The sequence below is a fragment of the Neofelis nebulosa genome, chromosome 2 (assembly GCF_028018385.1).
Source record: "Neofelis nebulosa isolate mNeoNeb1 chromosome 2, mNeoNeb1.pri, whole genome shotgun sequence".
NCBI lineage: Eukaryota > Metazoa > Chordata > Mammalia > Carnivora > Felidae > Neofelis > Neofelis nebulosa.
In genome coordinates this window covers 46598649-46615115 of record NC_080783.1, presented here as the reverse complement: position 1 = coordinate 46615115, position 16467 = coordinate 46598649, and the positions used below count along the sequence as shown (strand labels likewise).

Sequence of the window (16467 nt, the reverse complement as noted above, 5' to 3'; positions counted from 1 at the left end):
CCATGATAAAACAGAAACAGGCACACTCTCAACTTCTCTCTTGTATAATAATGGTACAGGTTAGCTGGAATAGGATAAACTCTTCTCTCTCTCCCTCTTTCATGATGTCACTGGCTCTCCCATGGGTCTACTGTCTTCTCTTAACTTTCTCTGTCCATCAGATTCCTGAGCCCATTTTTATTTTCCAGCCATGGCCATCAGGGCCCCTTCAGATTCTTCTCCAGACTATGACAGTTGAGCTTTAATCTCTACCACTTAACCAGCCTATTCTTAGTGCATTTCTTAACAAGCTCACTGCCTCAGCTTGATCATTTGCACAAAATATTTCAATATGTGCACAAAATATTTGCTCTCTAGAGAAGTGAGGCAGCATCTTGTGAGGCAGCATCTTATGATTAAGGAACATGTCTTTGTAAGACCCACCTTAGCAGGGCTGTGGGCAGGGCGGGTGATCTGAGGATAAAATGTGGAATGAAAAGTACTGGTGCTGGATCCCGTCTGCCTGGCTAACTGTTCCAAGCTATCTGTCCTTGGGAACGTTTCTTAATCTTTTGTTACCTTAATTTCTTCATTTGCACACTGGTGATTCAAATAGGATCAACCTGGGATGTGAGGATGATGTGGCTGCAACATCTGCCACCCATTGATTGCTAGGGCTGATTCCTCTGATCTGGCTGGCTAGGCAGATGTCCCCTTCCTCCCTTAGTGCTCCATGTGCATCCTTCTAGAAAATGTGTGCTCAGTAGGAGAGGATGACCTTCCCAGATAGAAGAGGATGGTTCTTGGGTCAAGGGTATATGAGAAGCTTCGCCCCTCTGCTAGAACCTCCAAACAAGTCCTTTACTAAGACAAACCTCATAGGACTGGTGTAAGTATTAAATGACTATACATGTAGCACATAGAATAATACTGACCCATGATATGTACTATAAAGTGCTAAAGGGTCAATTATTTTCTAATTCCATCAAGGCTTAGGTTAAATAAAACCTTTAAAACAAATTTATCTGTAGACCGCACTCACTACCATTCTTGGGACAACTAAAGTACAACTGTTATTTCTTCTCCCCTGGGATTGTCCTCCCTGTATTACATTACACAGTTCAGGCTTTCTCCCTCATCTGTGTTCTTATTTGACCCTCATGCCTGGAAATAACACATATCAAATAATTGCTTAATTTAACTCCAAATGGAAATCTTAGCTTTGAATTATGAATGTTTGACAAGTACTTTCTTTCACTATTTGCAGGATATATGTTTAATATTAAATAAGATTAGATCATTGCAATACCTTCCCCCCGCCCACTTATAAATTGCTGATCTGAAAATGGAAACTCAGCACCTCATCTGGTCCTCAAGCTCTCTCTGCTAAGAGTCTTAAGTGTTGTCCCTTATTTATTAGACAAGAATAGAGTTAATGTGCACAACTAACACTGGCAAATTCTGAGATGCCAGCTGATCAGGCTCCTATTATGAATAATTATCTTATGAAAGACTCGTGGTTGTTTAAATTAGATGAATAATTGAAATAAAATGCCCAACTTACTAGTTAAAAAGATCAATTACTTGAGCATAGTTAACAAGAGTCCTAACTCTAATGTAGTTGTTAAAGTTGTATAAATGCTCCTTAAACTTTGTACATAATAGTATTCAAGTGTCTTGTCTCAGGAAATATTTGTTTATAACAAATGCTTGGTTTCCAATGCCATTTATCTTTTTTTAGGTTTTTATTTAAACTTCAGTTAGTTAACATATGGTGTGATATAACTTCCAGGTGTAACCATCTATCTTTTAAAAGAAGGAAATAAAATGGTCAAAATATACTAAAAACAAAAATTGAAGGCTGCCCTAATGGTTAGAAAAACTCTTTATTGCATGACTAACCCTTATGCCTAGTAGTGGTCAACATACAAATTCTGACCACCCTTTCTTTTATAATATAATATAATATAATATAATATAATATAATATAATATATAAAATAATATAATATAAATAATTATTTTTGGTACTTCTTTAAAAACAATTAATCTCTTCTTTAAATAACCAAATATTTTGAAGGTATTTTATTGCCCACAGACCCACTAGAATTTTATCTCTCACAGATAGAGAATCCAAACTCAACTTCACATCTAATTAAAGACCCCATTGGTTGATTTTAAAAAGTGAATTCTTGCATGACAAAAATAAGAATGAATAAAATCTTGAATGACTGAATAATCATGGCCAACAGGAAAGAAAACTCCCATCTGATACAGGATATCAGTTATTTAAAAATCAAAATGCCATTATCAATTAATCTAAAACAAACCAACAACAAGCTCTGATTCCAGTTAGCCTAAACAGAAACGTGAGAATGGCATAGGGAAACTCAGGCAATCAATAGCAAACCTGGAATATAGGGCCAATGAGGGGAGCCAATATACAGATTACACAGGATTTGACCATTCTCAGAGAGATGCCCACTGCTGCCACCAAGAACATCTGAACTTTACCAACACACAGCTAGCTAGACACTCGCTGTCTCCCCCACCATACTCTCCACCCAGCCAACTTTTCTCTGACTGGTCCCACTTCAAACAATTCTCAATTGAAATATATTCACCACAGATTTCTACATATTACAGATTGTGTTTCTCTTGTTTCTAGACTCTTATGAATTTTTCAGTAATTGTTACAGTTACAAATACCATTCAGTGTGTGTGTGTGTGTGTGTGTGTGTGTGTGTGTGTGTTTGCATTTGTAGTTTTGGTATGTATGTGGGGTTTTTTGTTGTTGTTGTTGTTGCTGTTGTTGTTGTTGTTGTTGTTTTTAAGATTTTCCCAACTTGGAGTGCCTGAGTGGCTCAGTCAGTTAAGCATTGGACTCTTGATCTCATCTCAGGTCTTGAGCTCAAGGTCATGAGTTCAAGGCCTGCATTGGGCAAACACAGTAATGATAATTCAGTAAAGAAGATAGTCAACAATCATATAAATAAAACATAACTCAGTAACAGTCAACAGAACTGGGAAAGAGATAACTTTTTAAATACGTAAATCATCTTTACATAAGTATATATATCTCCTGTGTGTTCAAGCGGAGACATGTTAGCCAATAGCTGAAGCTAGGAGGTCATCCCGTAATAGCAAAACAGACTGGACCACATAAATGTGGAACTGGCAATCTTGCTCTCTATCACAGTATCCAGGCCACTGAATTCAACTCTTAAATATGCAAGCAGTAGTTTGCTGCTAAAATATTTAACAACTGAGCTAAGTGCAGCTCCAATGTGAATGTTGGTTGATATTTTAAATTACATTACAAAGGAAGATACACGTATAACAAAGGTGTATACCAAAATTTCAGCTGTTTGTTCATGATGTGAATGACTACTTTGCTTAATTAGGCAATAATGCTTGAATACTGAAGAATATTTCCTCCATTTTTTATTATTTTTGCATTGTGAAATCTGCAGAACCCACACTCTGTTGAGACTTCATTAGTAGCATTTTAATCCATTAAATGTAACTTGAGAATTTATTCAGATTTATAGCTTATCAAGATATTTCTAGTGGATTATATATCTAGTTTATACATGTGTTAAGATGGTGGTTCCATTTTTACTTCATCTTTTACCATCTAAATTTAAAGATGATTAATGAATACAGTGCTAGAGATAGTACTTCATATGTTTATATACAAAGATAAAATATTTTTCAATAACTCGTTGATACTTCATTAAAATTTATTTTATTAAGTAGTAAGAAAGAAATATAAAGTAGTCACTAAAGTGTGCTTCTGGATCTCATTCTGGCCAGGGTCCCTTTGAGAATGTAATGGACATATAAATATGCACACGACATTAAATATCTGAGGATTCAGTAATCCAAATATTTTAAAAATGCACATACACATATATATGCACTCATTTTCTATCTGATGCAAGCATTCATTTATTTTGCTGAAGACAAAGACATGCTAAGTTCCTTTTTCATAGCCCAAATTGATTTATACTTACAAATGAATAAAAAGCATAATGTAAATAACTAATACAATTTAAAACTTCCTATCTTTTCTCAGAAAATTAAACCAAAGTATCTAATCAGTCCAATGTGTTTAAATAGACTAAACCTGATTTAATTATGTGGTTTCTTTCTTTTAAAGTGTGCCTTTGGTACTAGATGTGACTCATTAAAAGTTGTGATATGCCTTGCCAATAAAATCTAACAGATTGCACATTAAAACCAGGTAATTAAGTTAATATACAAGACACATAAACTCACACATTCCGTTTTGAGCTTCTAATCAATCAGACACCAAAGGTAAGACAAACATTTGAAGCCAAATGCTTCAAATCAGCATATATACATGATATGTTTAAAAAGGCAAACTTACTTCATTATTTTAGCACATGTAACACTGTTAAATGCTAAATCACAGAGGAAATTTTCCTCTTACCTTGTAAAAGGAGGCATTCATACTGAAACAAGAATCATGTTACTAGCATTGTTCAAAAACAAAAAAATCTTACCTAGGAACCAGGATGATAGCAGATAAAAATAGTACAAATGTGTTTCCATTTCCCTAGGCTAAAATCTAAAATAGTGACAAAAATATAGAAAGCTACTGTAATGTATATATGTCTGGTTTTTAACCATCAATATTTGAACATTCTTCCAATTTGGGAGGAATCCTCTGCATCACTTGAATGTTCATAGAAGGCAATGTTCTGAATTCAAAAACAGAAAGCCTCTATTTACCCCTATGCAGCTGAAGTTATACTTAATTATGCATAACAGTATGCTCAAGTCATTGCTGCTTATACTAAGAGTCCTGGTGTTAGCATGAAGATTTGAGCAGAGTTTAGAAGCAGTTCAGTGGAGTCCGGGAGACTCCACTTGCCAGATCCTCCTGTACTATCCAGTTATTCTGACCAAGCTTATATCAGGTTATGAGGGTAGCTATGTTTTCTGCTGTCCTACCCCTTGGTATCTGACAGTACCCCAGGTCTGATTTTCCAGATGCATTGTTGTTTCCAAGTATTTCTCCATATCCATTAGAAATTTCAGGGGCGCCTGGGTGGCTTAGTCGGTTAAACGTCCGACTTCAGCTCGGGTCATGATCTCGCGGTCCGTGAGTTCCAGCCCGGCGTCGGGCTTTGTGCTGACAGCTCAGAGCCTGGAGCCTGTTTCCGATTCTGTGTCTCCCTCTCTCTGTGACCCTCCCCCATTCATGCTCTGTCTCTCTCTGTCTCAAAAATAAATAAACCTTAAAAAAAAATATGTATAAAAAAAAAAAGAAATTTCATTTGAGGCTTAATTTGGAAGTGTTTTCTGTTGCTTAAAACCAAACAGTCTTACTGATACATATTTATAGGGTAAGGAGAGTAAAAATATGTGGCCATCATATGAAAGAGAACAATAAAAGTACACTATATCAAAATAAAGTATAATACATTTCAGGAATAGATGATACATACAAATAAAAAGAAAAGATGGAAGAAATAGCCTTATAAAATGTCTGGCTATATAATATACATATATATTATATGTCTGGCAATAAACTAAGAAATATTATTATATTTTCCTTTATAATCAATTCAGAAAGATTTTTTGAAATAAATGAAATAATGTTAGACACTATTTAAGGGGAAAGAGAAAAAGTGAAAGAAAGTCAGAGATTTTGGTAGTCTTTAAAGGAAAATTATTCTCTGAGAATAATAATTGCTTTGAGAGGAGGAAAAAAAATGATAGGAATAAAGAAAAATTGACATTAGGCTTCCTGGAAAGACGTTCAGAAAATTGTTTGGATTTTTTAAAAAGAAAGAGGAGAGGAATGCTTATTTAGTAAAAGGATTTGATGTATAGAATAAGGACCTGGGATTGATCTATAGTGGAATAGGAATACAGAAATAAGCTTCCAGGAGGTTGGAGTGGGTGTGGTATGTTCAAAATAACCTGTACTGGAACAGCTTTGGCAGTGGAAAAAACCGTAGATTGCTAGGGCAGAGGCTCAGTGGATGATAAAAAGAATACTGTAAGAATGTCTTGTGAAATGACAATTTCAGAAGTAGGTCTAGAAGAAATGACATCTAGGATAGTGCTGAGGATGACAGAGGAAGTGGGTCTGAGAGAACCATCTGAAGAAGCAGCAGGGTTTTATAATCACATGTATATGACAATCAAAAGAGAGAAGCAGTGAAAATCCTTTATGTCCTTACCTGAGCTGTCAGCAAAATGATACCTTTCTATCCAGTTAGTCAAATGTTACACAAGAAAAAGTCAGGAAAAAATATGAGGGGAATTTATCTTCGTCGTGTGTAGTTGAGGTTGACAATAGATCACCCGATCAAATTTGAAGTGCAAACAGATGCTATAGAAAACTGGGCACAAAACATGGGTGTGAGGTAGAAAGAGTGGGATAAAGTTATCACCAAATCAGAAGACTTGAATTTTATGGATATGATAAGCTCTGGTTATACCCCATCCTCTGGCTGCTGCATTGGGTATAGTCTTTCTTCTCAGTAGAAGTAAGGCAGAAAACTATGATTTTAAAACTGAAATCAGAGGAATAAGACTCATTAGGCTGACACTGGAAGAATAAAGTTATTATTATTATTATTGTTATTATTAAAATCTGTTGACTGTACATCAGTCTGAAAGCTGAAGAAAGTAATGACTTCCTTTTGTTTTCAATGATGTAATTGTCAAGTCAAACAATAGTTTTTTTTGTTTTTAATTTTTTTTTAATGTTTATTTTTAAAAGAGAGAGACAAAGCATGAGTGGGGAGGGGCAGAGAGAGAGGGAGACACAGAATCCGAAGCAGGCTCAGAGCCCAACGCAGGGCTTAACTCACAAACTGTGAGATCATGACCTGGGCCAAAGTCGACGCTTAACCGACTGAGCCACCAGCAGCCCTAAACAATACTCTGTTTTTAAGCTCTAAACTTAGTATACAAAACCCCTGACCAAAGTTCACTGTGTCTCCTGATTGAATATTTTATCTTAATATTTTAGAATACAAAGGCTGCCTTGGATAATACTCCTAGAACCATCTGCTATTTTCAGTGATCAAAATTTTAACCAAGCTATAACAAAAAAGGGAAAGAATTTCATTCTGTACTACTAAGAAGCTGTCACTCTTAGTTAAAATAGATAAGCTGATATAAGGTGAGAGCACCTTCTTCAAAATTTAAGTTGACAGTCTTTAAAAGAAAATGTACACCTTTTCATCTGCATTTTTATGTGTGTGTGAAATGGAATGTGAAAATCCACATATGGAAGCGTAAGAAGAAAATAACCAGGAAAATGCCAGAGCAATATGAATGGACCTAAAAGAGAGATGTTTGACATAGCTATGTCAGGGAAGTTTTTTTCCAAAATATTGCAACAAGCTGTGTCCTGAAGAACAGTTAGAATCTGGCCAAGTAAACAATGGCCAAAAAAATATTCAAGATAAACCAAACTATATGCATAAAAGCTTCAGAGAAAAAAAAGAGCTGGAGGCCCACTGAAAATTTAGAGGGGACTAGAGTGTAATGAGTAAAGAGAAAAATTGGCTTCAGACGAGTAGTTATGGGTAAAGCCTGAGAAACCATGTTAAGGATTTGAATTATATGCTGACAAAAATAAGAAGTCACTGAGAGGTATAAAGTTGAGGTTACATATGAAAAATAGTAGAGGAGAGTAACAATGGAAGCAAGGGAAGCAGTAAACATATTGCTATAGTCCAAGAGAGATGGTGGCAACTTGGATTGGGTAGTGGAAGTGAAGAAGAGAAGCTGGTTCAAACCAAAAGGATTTACTGGGGGATTTCAAGTCAGAGTTCAGGAGAGGGACAAGTGATGGAGGACAATACCAAGACTTCTGGCCTGAGCAACCTAGTGGGGCAGAGGTGGCGGTAGTAAATGTATACAAAAAAATGCAGTAGTGAATATGGAAAATTCGAGATGTTTGTAGCTTATATGTGTGATAATGTAATTAAACAACTGCATACACAAGACTTAAAATAAAGAAATATCTTCACTAGAGAAATAAAGTTGGAAGCAGGCAAACAAAAGGCTTTGAGTGCTTGTCAGAGTGGATAAAGGTGAAAAGTAAAATACAAAGAAAAGTATGCCCAGGATTGAGCCCCAGCATCATAGGAGATGATTAAGAAAGTTCAGATAGGGATGAGGAAAACCAGGAGAATGTGCTACTTCTTTTCATAAATAAATAGAATGTTTCTAGAATAGATTCTTAGGCCACAAGGAAAATCTCAATATGTAATAAATTAAGAACATGGCTTTAGTAAACTGATGTAAAAATACAAATTTATATCAAAACCTCAAAAACATCCAAACAGAAAAAATTGATAAGTTGGACTTTTATTCAAATTAAAAACTTCTGTATGTAAAAGACATTATTAAGAGAAGAAAAAAAAAACAGATTGGGGTTAGATATTCGCAAAACATGTGTTGGGATGCAAAGCAACAGAAAGTCATTCATTCATCGCTGCTTGGAGTGCAAAATGGTACAGCCCCCTCCAGAGACAGTTTGGGTGTTTCTTACAAAACTAGATACAATTTTATCATACTATTCAGTGAGTGTGCTCCTAGGTATTTACTAAACTGATTTGAAACTTTATGTCTCCACAGAAATCTCCACATGAATGTTTATAGCAGCTTTATTCCTAATTGCCAAAAACAGGAAGCAAGCAAGATGTCCTCTGAAAGGTGAGTGGATAAATAAATTTTGGTACATTTATACAATAGAATGTTATTCAGTAGTAAAAAGAAATGAGCCATCAAGTTACAAAAAGGGTATGGATAAATTTTAAATGAATATTGCTAAGTAAAGAAGCCAGATTATAGACCAGCTTGATGGCCAAGTATGTGATGTTCTGGAAAAGGCAAAACATAGAGACAGTAAAGAGATCTATGGTTGTCAGGAGATCAGATGGCAAGAAGGAACATGAATAGATGAAGTACAGGAGATATTTTAGGGCAGTAAAACTATTCTGTATGATACTTTCATTGTGGATACATATACTGTACATTTTCAAAATCCATATAACTTTATAGCACAGAGTGAATCTTCGTGCAAATTTTTAAAAGTCTATGAGAGGTTAGGGGATCCTAGGATGGAATATAGAACATAACCATACAATTTAACCATATGAAAACTATATGAAACAGTCTCACTAAAGGGAGTAGAGATAAAAAAAAGTACTAAATAACTTTGGTAATGAGTGGAATCTGTAAGACTAAAGGCAAAAGAAACAGTACATAAGAATTATAGTCTAGTTAAGGTTGATCCCCATGGGGGTATGGGTTAACAATCCTGATTCTACTATACATGTATACTAGATTTGAAAAATTAAGTAAATGGAGGGTAAATGTTGTGGACCAGGTTCCTTACTTTTAGAATGGGAGATGACAGATAAACAAGGGGAACAGGATAAAACGATCCATGTGGTAATGGATTAGAGTTGGAGACATTAGCACAAACTCATGTTTAGCTTAATATAGATAAAGATAATTACGTATAGAAATATGTACTGATATGTACATATACCGAAATAAAAATAATATGCACATGTATTTCCTTGCTCTGTCATCGTCTTCTTTGCCTAGAAGCGATGAATGATACTCCAATAGCAATGAGCACACCTTAGTGCCTAGATCTTGGTTTCTAATACCATCCTTCAGCACAGGGAACCAGGATCTTCGGAGAAATGGCTCATTCTAGGAATGGGGCAGGAAATATAAAGACGAGCCTGTAGTGTCTTGTAGTGTCAGAAAATAAGTGCTAAAAAAGAAAAAAAAATAAACCACAATTATGGAGTCTTGCCAAAGGGATTCAGGAGCCAGTTGAAAGAGCTACCAGTAGCCAACGCTGAAACAATTTGAGCAAGAAAATAAGTGAAGTGGTATTAGATTATAAGCCACTGCATCAAATAAATATCCTTGAGTCCCTATTAATATAAATACATGATTGAATACATTTTTAAGTTGAGAAAGAATAGAAATCTCCATTACAGAATAATTCCAAACAATTTCTATATATAATCTGCCCTCAAAGAAATGGAGTATAACTGTCACTTTTTAACAGTGGGTCATGTACAGTGACTTCTTTCCAAAGTGTACAGTATGCAAAAAGGGAAACAATGAATAACTTTACAGTAGAGAAACTTGGCAAACACTGTCTTACCAGGTGATCAAGGTAAATCACATTGATAGTATGTGCCTTTGCTATGATGTAATGAAAAATGGCATTTTGCCTCTGTGGTCTTCCTCCCCAAAACCCATAATCTCAGTCTAACCACAAGAAAAACACAGGATAAAACCAGTTGAGGACCATTCTATAAAATACCCATCACTACTCTTCGAAACTGTCACAGCCTTCAAAAACAAGGAAAGTATGAGAAATTGTCGCAGGCAAGTGATAGTTAAGGAGACATGACAATTAAATGTAATGTGGTATCCTGAATGGGAGTCTGGAACAGAAAAAGGGCATTACATTAAAAACTAAGGAAATATTAATAAAGTATGAACTTCAGTTAATAATGTATCGATATCATAAATTACAACAAACGTAGCATACTAATATGAAATGTTAATAAGCAGATAAATAGTATAGAGCATACCGGAAATCTCTGTACTAACATCACAGCTTTTCTGTAAATCAAATACTGTTCTACAATATAAAGTTTATTTGAAAAACAATACTGAACGGGGCGCCTGGGTGGCGCAGTCGGTTAAGCGTCCGACTTCAGCCAGGTCACGATCTCGCGGTCCGTGAGTTCGAGCCCCGCGTCAGGCTCTGGGCTGATGGCTCGGAGCCTGGAGCCTGTTTCCGATTCTGTGTCTCCCTTTCTCTCTGCCCCTCCCTGGTTCATGCTTTGTCTCTCTCTGTCCCAAAAATAAATTAAAAAAACGTTTTAAAATAAATAAATAAATAAAATTAAAAAAAAAAAGAAAAACAATACTGAAAAGAAGAAATTATATACTCTGAAGGCAAAATATTTTATCCTCAAAAATTTGGAAGAAAAATAATATATATATATTGGAAAGGATACTGTAATTGTGTACATGGTATTAAGGCTGGTGTATGAAATTTAAGCACAGCCTAAAGCTAACTCCCCTGTTGAAAATTCTTTCCTGGGGCGCCTGGGTGGCTCAGTCGGTTAAGCGGCCGACTTCGGCTCAGGTTATGATCTCGCAGTCCGTGGGTTCGAGCCCCGTGTCGGGCTCTGTGCTGACAGCTCAGAGCCTGGAGCCTGTTTCAGATTCTGTGTCTCCTTCTCTCTGACCCTCCCCCGTTCATGATCTGTCTCTCTCTGTCTCGAAAATAAATAAATGTTAAAAAAAAAAAAAGAAAATTATTTCCTTCACCAAATATGTTAGGTATACATCCTTTTGAAGAGATGTGTCAGCAACTTCTGCTTCTTATGGATTATACCTAAATGCAATGAATATCTTTACACATTTCCTCTACTGCTAGTTCTTTTTGCCTTTTTTAATGAAGATCTTGTGTGTTATTGCTTTTACCTATGCCCATTATTTTTGTTGAAACAATGTGCTTCTCTGTTATAGTTTCCAAGTAAGTAATCAGGAAAATATTCCCATTTCAGTAAGAAAATGCCACCACACAATGAATTCGCCTTATTTAATTTTTTCCCGAAGTATTTTTTACCTGAAACCAAAATAATGTATTGCTTGCTTTAAAAAAAAATGTACAAATTTCACCTACTGCTGTATTTTCTTAAATATATATGAATGATAGATTATCTTATTCGTGAAAGCATAAGAAAACACATATGTTCTGAGGCTATAGTTTTAAGATGATGCGAATCATGGAAGCCAAAAGATTGCACCAAGAAAACAAAACAAAACAAAACACAAAAACAAACAAAACCAAACCAAAGAAACAAAAAAAACTGTCTTCATGATTAAGTATCACTCTGTGTTTTGGATATACATAATTAAAAATCAAATAAGCCATAATATTTAAAACTGGATATCTGGGTAAGGGTAAGAATGTCTCACTAGTTGCTGATTATTTGAATTGCATTGGTCACATTTTTTCTCTTGTTCACCCTGTGAAGTTCTTTAACCAAAGAAACCAATATGGTGATTAAGTGAAGCCTAGGGAATATCAAGTCTCCAAAATTTTATTAAGATAGTGCAAATTAAAGCATTTGGTAAGCTGTGAAGTGGTGTGCAAATGGTACTGTTTAGTTATATTTTCATCCCTCTGAGAACATGAGTTACAGAGGTGGGAAACCAACAGATTGTTAAAACTGTGAAGGACGTTTCAGGGCAACTTTCACAAGACCAGAATTGAAATGAAAATAAAGTCCTCAAAAAAAGTGTCAGGACACTTGCCACCTTGTAGCTTCTACTTGTAGACTTTAGGGGATGTTCTAACGTCTTTTTCTTTCACAAAGTGACCTAGAAAGTCTCAAGAGAGCCTTTGTAAGTAACTTCTGCCTTAAACTTTTCACTCTACTACCTAAATCCTGGTGCACTCACCTCTAAAACTTTCCTCCCTCTTGATAAGGTGTAATGAAATTAGATTAGATTATCATATCTTCCATTTTCCCATTGTGGATGTTTGCATGGAGGTTGTGATTATGGAAGTTTTCACAGTCAAGCATCATTTGCCCGGTAAAGCACATATAAACAGTTCCAATTTTCTTTAAAGACAGACATATAAAATGGCATGGAATGCAGAAGCAGGGCAAAATAGAGCTAAAAGTAAAATCACACTTATTAGCATTTATGAATGCTTTAACTTTCTGTTTTAAAGTAAACCCTATTGAGGATTTCTGTTTCATTTTCAATTTGTTGTCCTCCCTTTAACTTTTTTCAAGGAACAATAATAATATTTATAGTAATAATAAAAATAACAGTAATATCTTGCAATATGTTATTTTATAACTCAGTTTAAAAATCCTATGATGTTATCAGAAGTCCAAATTTCTTAACATGACTCGTATTTATTACTCTAGACCCATCACTTTTAGGGACCTCGTTGCACTCTGTACTTGAGCCTTTCCTGACTATTCATAATTCTGGAAGTGTAGAATGTTGTTTTTAGCCTCTGGCCGTTTGTGTGTGTTTTTCTCTGTATCTTACCTTCCTATTAACTCATTCATTCTGCAAGTCGTGGCTAGAAAACAGCTTTTTTTGACCTTCAAATTGGGATCAGATGACTTTCTTTAAACCCAGCACTTTGTTATCAGGGTACATACAGTGTTGCAAAATTGCCTTAGTATTTATCTGTATTTATTACTACATACAAAAAACCTTGAGTGATCCTTGAATCTACTCTGTCCATATTACCTGGTGCCATGCCTGACACATAGGAGATGATCAGTAAATACCTATGAATCAATGAATGGATAGATCGATGGAGAGATGAAATAGGCATGGTGTTATTTTTCAGGACTAATTGACTTGCTTAGCCTTCATCATTTAATTATACAAGTGTTCTTGTGTATCTGTTATTGCCAGGAATGGTGCTGAGCAAATCATCCGTGAACATAGTGCTCAACTCCAAGGCTACATCAAGCCTTCTGAACCTTGTCACTACTGACATTTTGGGCTAGAAAGTTCTTTGTTGGTCGGGAAAGCTCTGTCCCCTGCATTAAAGGTTATTTTGCAGCATTCCTGGTCTCTACCTACTGCATGCCAATAGTTCCTCAGTTACGACAAACAAGAATATCTCTAGACTTCACCAAATGTCCTCCAGGGGTCAATATTACTCTTGGCTGAGAACCACTGGGTTACACTGTATTGGTTTATACAGTTTTTAACCTCGTATTTAAGATAAAGCATTGTGATAGAAAATGTATAAGATGATAAAGGCAGAGCAAAGAATACATGAACCAACCTAGGGAACTAAGGAGAAGAGCAACTCTTCAAAATTCTAGTGAGCAAATAAGACGTGGCTCCTGCCTACAAGAAGGACACAATACAGTAATTACAGGAAGTGGGCAAATAGGCCATTAAAATGTAGTGTGGTAGAAGCAGCCACAGAAGCAGAGAATGATACAAACCCAGGAGGATCACTAATTACAATTTTATGCCGCTACCCCTGAAAAGTGACATGAATAAGGGAAGTGAGTTACAAGGAGACAAAGATTATATTTATTAAGTATTTGCCACAGAGCAATCACTGTGAGTTTTGGAGTCCAGAGATGCTGTACATGACATAACAAAAAATATACACCTTGGTTTCTGCTGTCAAAAAAAATATTAAATAGGGTGCCTGGGTGGCTCAGTCAGTTAAGCATCTGACTCTTGATTTCAGCTCAGGTCATGATCCCAGGATCGTGGGATCAAGCCTCACATCAGGCTCTCTATTGAGCATGGAGCCTGCTTAAGATTCTCTCTCCCTGTCCCTCAGTCCCTCCCCTGCTGCTCACACATTTTCTCTCTCTCTCTCTCTCTCTCACAAATAATAAAATAAATAGTTTTTAAAAAATTAAATAATTGTTAAAAAAAAAAGGGGGGGGGGGCACCTGGGTGGCTCAGTCGGTTAAGCGGCCAACTTCGGCTCAGGTCATGATCTCGCAGTCCGTGAGTTCGAGCCCTGCGTCGGGCTCTGTGCTGACAGCCCGGAGCCTGGAGCCTGCTTCGGATTCTGTGTTTCCCTCTCTCTCTGCCCCTCCACCGCTCAAACTCTCTCTCTCTCAAAAATGAACATTAAAAAATTAAACAAAAATAATTGTTGAAGGATGTAATACTTAGAAAACTGTTAGAAAATAATGGAACTCTAATCTTCATAATGCAGTATATAAAAAGAATTCAGAAAAGGGGATCATCAGTGTGAACTGCAGTAGTGCAGCTTAATGGACAATATGAGGTTTAGGAGAGGTCTTAGGCAAAGAAAAGCAAATGGGGATGATAGACCTGCCCAGGTAACCGGGAGATGAAAACACAAAAGAAAATCCTCTATGATGAGAATAAGCAGGTTGCCAGAGCTAAGAATATGATACTGGGGCAATAGTGGAATGGTTTTAGATAGGTAGATGATAGATAGATAGATAGATAGATAGATAGATAGATAGATAGATAGATAGACAGATACATGGATAGATATGTATATATAGCAGGGAAGCTGTTGTGGTAGACAGATTAGAATCAATGCTGGTGCTTCCTTAGTACCATGGTAGAATTAAAGGTGTACTTGAATATAGTCAAATAAGAATATGAAATACTGATTTATAACAGAAAGAAGTAGACAAAAGGATAGTTACAATAATCCAGGGCGAAGTGGCTATGGCCTGGGCAAGGCTAGTGACAGCAAGTCAGAATACCAGAGGTGCAATCAGGAATTGCAAATAATAAAGCTCAGTATTGTTCACTCCTTTGTTTTCTTGTCTAAAACTTCTGCAAAGTTTGTCTTTGAAGAAAATAATGTGACTACAGAACACGAAACAATTGGAAAAGAGAGGTGATGGAGGTGAAGAAAAATTCAACTAAAATAAAGGATCCCTTGCCTGGACCAGTGATTCTCAAATCCGACTGCCTGTGAATCTGAAGCCTAGGGAGATTTAAAAGATACCTATGCTCAAGGGCCAACCCAGAGAAGCTGATTTACTGGCCAACAACAGGCTGTCTACTGGATGGTTTTAATACATCTACATGTGATTCTTATGTGCATTTGGGGCTAAGAACAAATGGTCTGGACTTACCTGTAGCTGTTTTCACCTGCAGACCCCTGAAAGTCAGCTTTCTGTTAGGTACACATTTCCACTTTCTACGGAAAGTGAATATATCCTTAAACCTCATAATGAATTAATTCAGCAGATTGGCAATATCCCACTATTAAGAATTCCTAGCTATTGGTAACATACAAAATGTTTAGCACTCACAAAATGTTTCAGAATAAGATTATGTTTTTTCAAAGGAACTGTGTTTTCCCTTTTCCTTCTCATTACAGAGGAAATAGACTATGAAGAGAAAATAAAAGAAAGAGCTGTTCTTTTTTCATCTCACTCCATCGATACATTTTCAATGTTAAACAAGGACTTCTTTAAAGAAGAAAAAGTTAGTGATTGTGTCATGGCATATTCATGTCCATCCTTGCCTCTCAGCCCCTCCAACATTACAACATATTTTCCTGATGAGGTAAAAGTTTCAGTGTTGGCATCACATGACTAGAAAAACACATGAGCACAAGATCCCAAACCAAGGCTCTGAAATTCATTATGGGGAGTGTGCAAAAGCATCCCACTCAGAAGTTTATTCACATCCACATTTATTCACATTCACATTGTTCTGGAATGTTAAAAATTAAGATTCACTTTGAAGCCAGTAATGACAGAAATGATCAGTTTTAACCAATACCTCTTTTTTTCTTTAATATTACTGGGTTGTTTGAATCAAATCATTTTGGTCAAATTCTGTTTTCAGCTACCTGGTAGAAAAACACATTTTCAAGGATAAATAAATGATGGTTTTTAAAAAATGCAAATATTATCATATTGTTCCCCTACTT

At 36.0% G+C, this 16467-nt stretch overlaps 1 protein-coding gene across 1 annotated transcript in view; it reads left to right on the top strand.

Moving 5' to 3' along the window:
• The window catches only part of GULP1 (GULP PTB domain containing engulfment adaptor 1), a 771890-nt gene that overhangs the window by 380083 nt on the left and 375340 nt on the right, over nt 1-16467 (top strand). Inside the window, exon 5 of the mRNA XM_058711639.1 lies at nt 8613-8690. The gene's annotated coding sequence lies outside the window, so the exon portion shown is untranslated. The remainder of the gene's footprint in view (nt 1-8612; nt 8691-16467) is intronic.